We start from the raw sequence: 12,776 nt of genomic DNA, 5'->3' as shown, positions 1-12,776 counted from the left end.
CCTAACCTGATACAAGCATGATACATGAAATTACATCGAAAAATACATCCAATTTGTTAGATGAGCAATCACCAAAGATAAAAGTTACCTAATGGCTATTTATTTTGCACAATTCCCGAAATAGCATTGTTCCACGCCACTTTTCCTGTATTATTTCATGTTACCATATAAAAAGTAAATCATCTATAAAAAATAAATAAAAGAACAGATATATATTCAATACAAGCATTCTAGCATATGTACTGATATATTATTGGAAGTCATATGACCATTGATTCACTGATATACTTTTTAACATGTTGGTACCATACTTGTAACTCTCATAGCATCTTTCCCCATCCAAGATCCTTATGTACCTGTCAAAAAAAATTCATTAAGTTTTAAAGCATTAGGTAGTATAAAGAATAAATAGTAGCAGAAAGAGGAGATTTGTTCAAATTGATTGATTATTGTCCATGTTATAGTAAAATATTAATTTAGTCAAAATAAATAAATAAAAAACAAACAAAAGTAATAAAGGGATCACGTGATATTCGATTGAAAAATACAAAAAAAAAGTCAGAACCTTATTATATATACAAACAAAACATTATCTTATTTTATGATCTTATCCTTTTATTTTTGTTGACAAATTTTTGACTATTATTGTGTGAACAATAGTATGTAGTCAGCCATTCAAATTGGCCAAATAATTTCACGCGTCTATTACGCGGAAATGGCAAGTATATATTTCTATTTATTGTATGTAGAAGTATTTGTTGTAACATATTGTACTCAGTTAATTTGAAGTATAAATTTTGTTTCCAACCCTTTGTTGTTAGTACCAAATTATTATTTTTGCACTTCGATTAATTAATTGCTTCCGCTAAATTAGTCGCAATACCTCCAACAAGTGGTATCCGAGCTTAGTCGGTCAAGCGGCTAAATCAAAAATTTTCCCTTTTCTCCAAATAACCAAATCCAGCAAAAATATTATTTCTCTCCATGGCAGTCACCAACTCAACACTCGTTGTCCCAATTTTCAATGGTGAAAATTATGATTTTTGGAGTATCAAATTCAGAACGTGCTTCGAATTTGTGGGATATTGTAGAACAAGGAATTCCACAAAATTCTCCATCAGCAGAAGCAGAACCAACTCCAAAATCAGCCAGCACCGCCAAGCCGGTTCTAGATCAGCAAAAGGAATTGACTCGGAAGGATGCAGATGCACTAGCAAAAATTCACAATACTGTTGCAGACTCAATTTTTCCAAGAATCATGAATGCCACTACGGCTAAACAAGCTTGGGAAATATTGAGAGATGAATTTCAAGGGACTGCCAAAGTTCGCAACATCAAGCTCCAAACTCTTCGGAGAGATTTCGAGAACCTTAAAATGAAAGATGGCGAAGGTATCAAAATCTACTCGTCGAGAGTTAATGAAGTTGTGAACCAGCTACGAGCTTATGGAGAAGATATTAGTGATCAAAGAGTTATCCAAAAACTCTTGATTACACTGATTGAAAAATTTGATTCAGTCGTCAGTGTTATTGAATTTAATGATCTTTCCCAGACATCAATCACCGAAGTACTAGGCACTTTACAAGCTCATGAAGAAAGAATTTCCAGACGAGTAGAAATTCATTCTAAGGGAGCTTTGCAGTCCAGACATAAAAATAAATCCTCTTCTTTCAAATCAAAAAATAAATCTGAAGGAAAAGGAGGCCAAAATTCGGGAAAAATTGGAGATCCAAAGATGGAGACAAGAAAGGGAAATTTCCTCCTTGTGGCATATGTCAACTTACACACCACTTGGAGAAAAATTGTTGGAAGAAAGGAAAACCCAAATGCAATTATTGTCACAAATTCGGTCACACCGAAAATGATTGCAGAAACAAGCCACAACAGCAAGCTGCAGCCAGTCAAGAGACTCAAGATGAAGAAGATCACTTGTTCGTTGCTTGTCAAGCTGCTACAGAAAATAAAGATATGTGGTTAATAGACAATGGATGCACTAACCATATGTCCAAAGACCCTCACATCTTCACCAAACTAGATGAATCTGTTCAAGTTCCAATTACGATGGGAAATGGAGCTGTCGTAAAATCGGAAGGCAAAGGAACGATCGCCATCAACACGAAGAAAGGAACAAGACTAATAAATGATGTCTTGTATGTTCCTAGGTTGAGCCAAAATTTGCTAAGTGTGCCACAAATGATGCTTAATGGTTATTCTTTGCACTTTGAAGGTAACACTTGTGCAATTTATGATTCTCAACAAAGGGAGGCTGTATGTGTGAAGATGGAGAACAAATCATTTCTTGTTAAATGGGAAAATATAGCTATGGCAACAATGAAATCTCAAACGGAAGCTGACAGTTGGCTTTGGCACAAGAGGTTCGAACACAGTAATTTTCGAAGTTTGAAGTTACTCTCTCAACAGAACATGGTGAAAGATCTACCCGCAATCTCTGACTGTACTGGAGTTTGTCACGACTGTCAATTAGGAAAAATGAGTCGTCATTCATTTCCTACAAGCGAGACTTGGAGAGCAAAGGAGAAGCTTCAATTGGTACACACAGACATCTGCATGCCAATGAGGACTCTCTCACTTGACAACAGTAAATATTTCATCTTGTTCATAGGTGATTATTCAAGAATGACTTGGGTCTATTTCATGAAAGAAAGATCTAAGGTTCTGAAGATCTTCCAGAAATTAAAAAATCTGGCAGAAAACCAAAGTGTCTGCAAACTGAAGACAATCAGAAGTGATTGTGGCACGGAGTACACATCCACAAAGTTCAACAAGTTTTGTGACGAAGAAGGTGTTCATCATCAACTCACCACTCGATATACTCCTCAACAAAATGGCGTTTCAGAACGGAAGAACAGAACAGTAATGGAGATGGCCAGATCAATGTTGAAAGATAAAAATATGCCTAACAAGTTTTGGGCAGAAGCAGTCTATACAGCAGTTTATCTTCAGAATCGTAACACCACAAAAGCGGTTCAAAAGATGACTCCACTCGAAGCATGGACCGGTCACAAACCTTCTGTCGGACATTTGAAGGTGTTTGGTTGTATCTGCTACATGCACGTTCCAGTTGAGAAAAGACACAAGCTAGAAGCAAAAGCCGAAAAGGGAATCTTTGTTGGTTACAGTTCTCAATCCAAAGGCTACAGAATATATAACTTGGAGACATCAAAAATTGTCATTAGCAGAGACGTCAATTTTGATGAAGAAGCTTTTTGGAATTGGGAGCAGAATAAGGAAGAAAGGAGACTAATGGATATTCCATCATTTCAGCAAAATACTCAGTCAGAACGGGATCAACCGCAGGAGGAGCACCAGCAAGACTCAAGTTCAGACTCAAGTGATGATGATGGTTATTCAAACGATTCAGAATCTCCACCAAGAAGGGCAAGACTCTTAACGGATCTCTACGACAACACCGAAGTTGTAGAATCTTATAATTATGTTTCACTTGAACCAAAATGTTTTGAAGAAGCAGCTCAACATGATGAATGGAGGCTTGCAATGAAGGAGGAGAACCGGATGATCGATAAGAATCAGACATGGGAGCTAGTTGAAAAACCACCACACAAAGACGTTATTGGCGTTGAGTGGATTTTCAAAACCAAATTCAACTCCGATGGCTCAATCCAAAAGCACAAGGCGAGATTGGTCGCAAAATGGTACTCACAACAATTTGGAGTCGACTACAACGAAACATTTGCTCCTGTCTCAAGGCAAGATACAGTTCGTATAATTCTTGCACTAGCAGCACAAAAGGCGTGGAAAGTTTATCAGCTAGGTGTGAAGTCAGCTTTTCTGAATGGGTTTCTCAAAGAAGAAATCTATGTCGAGCAACCACCGGGTGTTATTGTTAAGAAAGAAGAAAACAAGGTACTAATGCTAAAAAAGGTCTTGTATGGTCTCAAACAAGCACCGAGAGCATGGTACAGCAGAATTGACGCCTACTTCAGTGAACAAGGCTTCAAGAAAAGTCCAAGTGAGTATACTTTTTACATAAAGGTTGATAAAAATTCAAATATTATCATTGTTTCACTTTACGTTGATTTGATTGTGACGGGTAACAATCCATCCTTAATCTCTGAATTCAAAGACGAGATGAAGAAAAATTTTGAGATGACAGATTTGGGCTTAATGAATTATTTCCTTGGTATGGAAATTATTCAAAGTGTTGAAGGAATTTTTCTCTGTCAAAAGAAGTATGCAAGCAATTTTCTCAAAAAATTCAAGATGGAGAATTCCAAGGCAGTAACTACACCTCTAGTTAATAATGAAAAATTGACTAAGGAAGATGGTTCACCACCAGCAGATCAAAGGCAATACAGAAGCCTAATCGGTAGCTTGATGTATCTTACATCTACTAAACCAGATATCATGTTTGCTACAAGCCTATTATCACGTTTTATGCAGAATCCAAGTCAAATTCATTTCACTGCAGCAAAACCAGTGCTAAGATACATCAAAGACACTGTTGATTTTGGAATCTGGTACAAACCAATGAAATCTTATGAATTTATTGGTTTTTCAGACAGTGATTGGGCAGGTCCAGAAGATGACATGAAAAATACATCCGATTACAATTTCAGTCTTGGTAGCGGAGTATTTTCATGGATCTCACAAAAGCAAGAAACAGTCGCGCAGTCAACTGCAGAAGCTGAATATATTGCAACATGTTCAGTCGTCAATCAAGAAATATGGCTAAAAAGAATTTTAGCGGATATGGGTTAAATGCAACACCAACCGACTAAGATTTTTTGTGATAGCAAGTCTACAATTGCCATTGGTAAAAATCCAGTTCGGCACCGAAAAACGAAGCATATCAAGATCAAGTTCCATTTTGTCCGGGAAGCTGAAAATGAAGGCGAAATTAATTTGATTCATTGCAGTAGTGAAAATCAGATTGCGGATATTTTTATGAAGGCACTACCGAAAAATAAGTTTGAGTTCCTTTGAACTAAACTTGATGTTATGGACAATAGATCAAGAGGGACTGTTCAAATTGATTGATTATTGTCCATGTTATAGTAAAATATTAATTTAGTCAAAATAAATAAATAAAAAATAAAAAACAAACAAAAGTAATAAAGGGATCACGTGATATTGGATTGGAAAACACAAAAAAAAGTCAGAACCTTATTATATATACAAACAAAACATTGTCTTATTTTATGATCTTATCCTTTTGTTTTTGTTGACAAATTTTTTACTATTATTGTGTGAACAATAGTATGTAGTCAGCCATTCAAATTGGCCAAATAATTTCAGGCGTCTACTACGCAGAAATGGCAAGTATATATTTCTATTTATTGTATGTAGAAGTATTTGTTGTAACATATTGTACTCAGTTAATTTGAAGTATAAATTTTGTTTCCAACCCTTTGTTGTTAGTATCAAATTATTATTTTTGCACTTCGATTAATTAATTGCTTCTGCTAAATTAGTCGCAATACCTCCAACAAGATTCCATGTTAAATTTGCTTAAGCTCATGAATTATCTCCTAGATGAAGCAATTTCTTAATTTTTTCTACTTTTGTCTTAAATTCTTTTTGTCATGATTAGGACCTAAGAGAACATAAGCTTTATCTTTTAAGTTTAAAAGAAACCAAGTTGGTCAGGTTGAGTTGTTGAAACATATCATTTTTAAACATGCACCAGCAACAATGGAACATGCCTTTTGAGCAAAAATGTTCCAGAAACACCAAAGATCATGCCTATGGTTAATGCTCCCAAAATAATATATTAAATAACCAAGTAGTTATCATTTTCATCTACATATTAATATTTATGGAATCACTTAATTACCGTGTTATAATTGCAACACCTCAAACATTTTATTCTAATTGACACTCACTAGAACAAGTTATATTAAGAATGTGGATGCCCAATAAGTCAACATATGATTAATTCGTGCCACAATGGTTCTTAAGTGAAAGTTCATGATGAAATTTGAGAAGAAGTGCTCACAACTGTCCTACATTAGGCCATTAAACCATTTATGATCAAGAAACAACAACAACAACACCAAAGCCTTAGTCCCGAAATGATTCGGGGTCGGCTAACATGAACCATCATATAAAACCGTCAAATCAAGTCGTGTCAGCGACACAAATTCGCTCCCTCCACTCCGTCCTATCCACTACCATATTTTCCTCAATTCCCAGTAAACTCATATCACTCTCGATCACCCACCTCCAAGTTTGCTTAGGTCTTCCCCTAGCCCTCGCCACTACATCCTTTTGCCACTCTTCGGTTCTCCTAACCGGCGCATCAAGCGCTCTACGTCTCACATGGCCAAACCACCTTAGTCGGTTTTCTATCATTTTATTCTCAATAGATGTGACCCCTACTTTTGTCCTAATTATTTCATTACTCACTCGATCCTTTCTCGTATGATCACACATCCATCTCAGCATAAGCATCTCCGCCACCGACATCTTATGGGTGTGGCAGTGTTTCACTGCCCAACACTCCGTATCATATAACAATGCTGGTCTAATTGCCGTCCGGTAGAATTTTCCCTTCAATCTATTAGGCATGTCGGGGTCACAAAGGAAACCCGTAGCACTCTTCCACTTCGACCAACCAGCTTTAATCCTATGAGCAACATGAGAAACGTCAGCGAGATTTTAATAACCTCTCTTAATTTGGGGAACCAATTTTTTTAATAAAGACTAGATATTTAGATTACTAGTTAGAAGCCACAAGTAAAGCTAGCAGAAGGCTTTTCCCATGCCAATTTTGAATGTGAAAGGCTTTTCTGTCATTTCCTTTATGCTACACCATAAATAAACAAGAATACTATCAATGAACTTTAAATTTTAGCTCAAATAAAAGCTAAAGTAAAGAAACAAACTTCATTAAACAACAACAACAACAACAAAGCCTTAGTCCCGAAATGATTCGGGGTCGGCTAACATGAACCATCATATAAAACCGTGAAAATCAAGTCGTGTCAGCGACACAGATTCGCTCCCTCCACTCCGTCCTATCCACTACCATATTTTCCTCAATTCCCAATAAACTCATATCACTCTCGATCACCCTCCTCCAAGTTTGCTTAGGTCTTCCCCTTCCCCTCACCACTACATCCCTTTGCCACTCTTCGGTTCTCCTAACCGGCGCATCAAGCGCTCTACGTCTCACATGGCCAAACCACCTTAGTCGGTTTTCTCTCATTTTATTCTCAATAGATGTGACCCCTACTTTTGTCCTAATTATTTCATTACGCACCCGGTCCTTTCTCGTGTGACCACACATCCATCTCAACATACGCATCTCCGCCACCGACATCTTATGGATGTGGCAGTGTTTCACTGCCCAACACTCCGTACCATATAACAATGCTGGTCTAATTGCCGTCCGGTAGAATTTTCCCTTCAATCTATTAGGCATGCCGGGATCACAAAGGAAACCCGTAGCACTCTTCCACTTCGACCAACCAGCTTTAATCCTATGAGCAACATCTCCATCTACTTCTCCATCCGTTTGGATAATAGATCCTAAATACCGGAAGCAATCCGAGGCCTGAACAACTCTCCCATCTAGGGTGATTGTCCCTACCTCCCTACTCCTACGGCCGCTAAACTTACACTCCAAATATTCTGTCTTACTTCGACTCAACTTAAAGCCTCTAGATTCTAGAGTTTGCCTCCATAGTTCCAACTTCATCTCCACTCCTTTCGTCTCATCAACCAACACAATATCATCTGCAAACAGCATGCACCATGGTATACCATCTTGAAGTGAACTTGTTAGTTCATCCATAACGATGGCAAAAAGAAATGGGCTTAGTGCGGAACCTTGATGCACTCCAATCGTAATAGGAAACTCTTCAGTCTTCCCAACACTAGTACGTACACTCGTGCATACTCCCTCATACATGTCCTTTATGATGTCAATATATTTCCGCGAAATGCCTTTCCTTGTCAAGGCCCACCAAAGTACTTCCCTTGGTACCTTATCATATGCTTTCTCCAAGTCAATGAAAACCATATGCAAGTCTTTCTTCTTATTTCGATAGTGCTCCATTAATTGTCTCATTAGATGGATGGCTTCCATAGTTGATCTTCCCGGCATAAAGCCAAACTGGTTTTCCGAGATCTTCACCGTCCTCCTTAGCCTTTGTTCAATCACTCGCTCCCAAAGTTTCATAGTGTGACTCATTAATTTGATTCCCCGATAGTTGGCACAATCTTGGACATCGCCTTTGTTCTTATACAAAGGGATTAAGGTACTTTTCCTCCATTCTGATGGCATCTTATTGTTTCTCCAAATTTTGTTGAAGAACGTCGTCAACCATTCGATTCCTCTTTCTCCCAAACATCTCCAAATCTCAATAGGGATGCCATCAGGTCCTACTGCTTTCTTCAACTTCATCTTACTTAATGTCATTTTGACTTCACCCTTTTGAATTCTCCGCAGGCATTCATGATTTATCATATCGTGATGGATACTTATATCTCCAACATCTTGTTGGCGATCTCCATTAAATAAGTCATCAAAATAGGACCTCCATCGTTCCTTGATATCCTTATCTCCAACTAGGACTTTCTGGTCCACATCCTTCACACATTTAACTTTTCCGAGATCTCGCGTCTTCCTATCTCTCATCCGAGCAATTCTATATATGTCTCTTTCCCCTTCTTTCGTATCCAATCTTGTATACAGATCCCGATTCACCTTTGCTCTAGCATCTCGTATGACCTTCTTTACTTCCCTTTTAGCCTCTTTGTATTTTTCGTAGTTCTCGTCACTCCTACATTTCCCCAATAGTTTATAGGATTCTCTCTTACTCTTTACTGCTTGTCGTACTTCTTCTGTCCACCAAGATGTGTCCTTACCCGGTGGCATGCTACCTTTAGATTCCCCTAGAACTTCCTTAAACAAACTTCATTAAACAAAAAGCATAAATCCATGAACAACATAAGCTCTCCAAAATATCTTAGAAAGATCACCATTTTTACCTGCAAGGAAGATGAATGAAGTGTATCCATTTCTCAAAAGCAAATCCTTTCTGCACCTTTGAACAATCTTACAATCCTAGTTCCTTGTTGATGCAATTTTATTATAGTAGTTGGTTCTGTAACTTTATTGAAGAGATTGAAATAGAGCGTCTGAGTTGAAGCCTCTCATTTCCATGTTTTCTTTAAATTTGATGAGCTCTTCCGAAAGCACCTTTTGAGCTTCATTTCAAGATCTAGACATGAACCAACCGTTGCAATCACTCTAAACTCTCATGGATCTATAGCTTTCCTCTCTGCATGAATCCGAGAAAGAGCAATCCTTCAGTCACAAGTTCAGCAACTTAGGTGTTAAGAACTTAGGCAAATGAAAAATATAACCATCAGACTTATGGTTAAAGGAGCCGACAAAACTGAAGACTAGTTACCAGGTTTCATGGGCATTGAACTCAGAAATAATTAATATTTAAGCACAGAATCAGCACTAAGCAAAATGCCAAGTGAATGCCTTCTAATGTAAGTTTCGACCTAATGTAAGTTCAACTTCATAACGTATGCAACAAGTAATTACCACAACCCAAAATCATTGGTGGTGGGCAGTATGAACTCAATTTCTCAATATGAAAACTATCAAAATCAGCAGGAAATTTCGATTTTAAAAAATGTTGTGAAAGTCTAACAGATAAAAAACATATATGCACATCAATCCGCAAAAGATAGATTACTGTATTCATGGTTATCCTACAATCTAAGAACCACCATGGAATACTAAATTCTACTACAATATAAGCTAGTACATGTAAATGACAATGTAAACGATATATTTAGCAACTACTGAAAGAACTAGTAATAAAACTGGTTCATGTACCAGGAACAGGAAACCAAAGATCAAATCATTTTGAACCTATAGCATTCCATTCGGCTCACTCCAGCATTCAAAACTTTGAATGGAGCCTTTACAATATTATGATGATTCCTTAATCCAATAACAAGATAAAACAATTTCACCTTTCATATAAGTTTCATAGTTCACATAACTTACAAGATTCAGTTTACAAGTCCATTTTACCTTAGATTTGATATTTCTGAAACCAGCTAAATTCAGTACAGTTTGAACAATTCAACCAAAGCAACAAATAACTAAACTGATAATATATATTTCAACTTACATCTAGAAAATGGTGTAGGGATCTTGTAAATGTCAATATTCTTATGAGGGCATCTTGCTCTACGCGGAGTGTAAAATAGAACACATGGGGCGTGAATCCGGGGCCACCGAGAAAAAGGGAAGACACGCGGAAGAGAGGTCACTCGCATTCCACGCGGAGCCTATTAGCCGGTGCGCGGAGCATGGAGGGTACTACTTCCGGAGGACAGCTCAAGAGCTCAGGCATGCGGAGCGTTCCTCTTCATACGCGGGGCACAGATCAGGCATCCGGACAAGTTACACCCAGGAGGTCAACTACGCGGGGGCGTAACACCAGGGACGCCACGCGTGAACTTCATCAACGAGATGCGTCAAGTTCAGGAACTTGACTACGCGGGGCGTAGCAAGACCCACGCGGGGCGTGCCCCGCCTGGAGTAAACTTCTTCACCAAGTTCTTCATGCTTGGGACCACTCCTTAATTACACCTTTGCCACTCCCTAATTACAACTCTACCACTCCTTATTTACAACCATGCCACCCCTTTACCATTAACCCAATTTACCCTTTAGCTTTGTATTCTAATTAGTTAGATAATTTACCCTTTTGTAATTTGGCAATTAGATTTTTGAGATGATATAAATTCATCTCTTTCTCATTGTAATAGTTAACTTTTTATCAATCAAATATAATTCTTCTTCAAGAAGCTTTGTTAAGGTTCTACCTTCAACAATGGGGATTTTATTATTCCTATGGATTTAGTCCATGAAATTAGGATTGACTCCTTCTAGTTTAGCTAGAGAAGAACATCTTTGTTAGTTTATGATTAAAACTAACACGTCACGATTTCAATGAAATCCATCAGTTGGTATCAGAGCCGATTGTTTTCCTTGAACGGAGACTTCTTTCGACTATGGTTCAACCAAGTTCATCTCATGGATCCGAAGAAACCACCATCAAGAGGGGAGAGAGTTTTGCATCTTGGAGTAAAGGGTTTGAAGAGAGGTTTAGAGAAACTAACCGGAAGAGCGATGAAGAAGAAAAGAGATTGTTCAAAATCAATCTTGTTCCGCCATGTGGATTTAGGTAGTTAATCATGTTACTTTATGAACGTTTAGAGAGCTAACGAGGAGCCAATCATCTTTTCGAATGAAGTTGAACAACCTCCTAATTTATTAAACCCCTAGCCAATGAAATTAAGTATTGTCACGTGCTTTATTTGCAGCTTATGCTTAATAATTTATTTACTCATTTAAGGGTTAGGAATTGTAATTTTTGTTATCTAATTAATATATTTTGTATATGATGAAATTAGCATGATATGTTGGCATAGTGATTATTATCATCATAAAGTGATTTTATCTTAGTTTTTCTGGGTAAATTTCATTAATGGTGTACAACCTTTACCCAGTTTCACATTTTGGTGTACAATCTTCAATTTGTCTCATTAATATATACGAACTTATAAGTGACCTCCCACTTTAGTGTATGGCCGGTTAAAATGACCGGTCAACGCAAAAGTCAACGTGCCAGCACATTAATTTTTATCTTACCCAGGACCCACACATAGAATAGTTATAAAAATACCCTCAATTTTAAATAAAAAAAACTCAATTTTTTCATATTTGCTTTTGTCTCTCTTTGTCTCTCTTTCCTTTTTTCTTTCTGGATATACTTTCTCTCTCTCAAACTCGTCTCTCTCTCTTCTCCCTTTTATCATCTAATTTATTATCAGGAGCACCTAATTCATTAAAATTCTTCCCATTATCATTATTATCATCAACATTCGGATGTTCCTATTTCATTGCTCTTCTCTTCAATGTGGAATTCCAATGGGTTTCAACAGCATTATCAGTCCGACCAGGAAGAAAAAGGACGATGCTCCACATTTGGACTAAGTTGATTGCACCATCTAAGACTACAAGATTTCCCTGATCAACAATTAATGTAGCAACTTATCAAGGTCCAATTTCGGACTCCATACCGGTCCACGAGACGGGTGAGAATCATGTCTTCCTCGATGCTCCATGGACCTTTGATCCTTTGAGGACTACTTGAATTTTTCGAAGTAGTGTTATTGCTGTTAAAAGAAGACTCGGAAGATGAATAATCGGAGGAGGAAGCAGAGCAGATGTTGTTGAAACCTTCTATTGATAATAAGATGTAATTAGCAGATAGAGATTAATGAATGAAGAAGAAGAAGAGAAGGGGAATATATATGTGAGAAAGAGAGAGGTGCCTGAACTTTGTGGGGTGAGGAAATAAAAAATGGGATATGTTTTTGTTTCGTAGGAAAAATGGAGAAGAGAGAGAGAAAGTATATCCAGAAAAGAGAAAAGAGAGAAAGAGAGACAAAGCAAAATATAGGGGAGATTGTGTTTTTTAATTTAAAATGGAGGCTATTTTTGTAATTATTCTATGTATGGGTACTGGGTAAGATAAAAAAAAATAATGTGCTGGCGTGTTGACTTTTGAGTTGACCGGTCATTTTAACCGGCTATACACCAAAGTGGGAGGTCACGTACATATTAGTTAGACAAATTGAAGATTGTACACCAAAGTATGAAATTGGGTATACACCATATGATGAAATTTATCCTAGTTTTTCTTTCTTATTTTTCTTTCTATCGTTATATTTAGTGTCGCAGCCAATCTAGC

At 37.4% G+C, this 12,776-nt stretch overlaps 1 long non-coding RNA gene across 1 annotated transcript; it reads right to left on the bottom strand.

Moving 5' to 3' along the window:
- Window positions 1-5,842: 5,842 nt before the first annotated feature.
- LOC136206280 (uncharacterized) lies at window positions 5,843-9,154 on the bottom strand. The gene is made up of 2 exons (XR_010676238.1): window positions 8,977-9,154; window positions 5,843-6,787 (listed from the first exon to the last, which is right to left on the bottom strand). It is a non-coding gene; the product is annotated as an uncharacterized lncRNA (long non-coding RNA).
- Window positions 9,155-12,776: the final 3,622 nt, after the last annotated feature.

This window comes from Euphorbia lathyris, chromosome 9 (genome assembly GCF_963576675.1).
Source record: "Euphorbia lathyris chromosome 9, ddEupLath1.1, whole genome shotgun sequence".
NCBI lineage: Eukaryota > Viridiplantae > Streptophyta > Magnoliopsida > Malpighiales > Euphorbiaceae > Euphorbia > Euphorbia lathyris.
The sequence above is the reverse complement of the archived record's forward strand: the minus strand, read 5'-3'. Positions and strand labels throughout refer to the sequence as shown.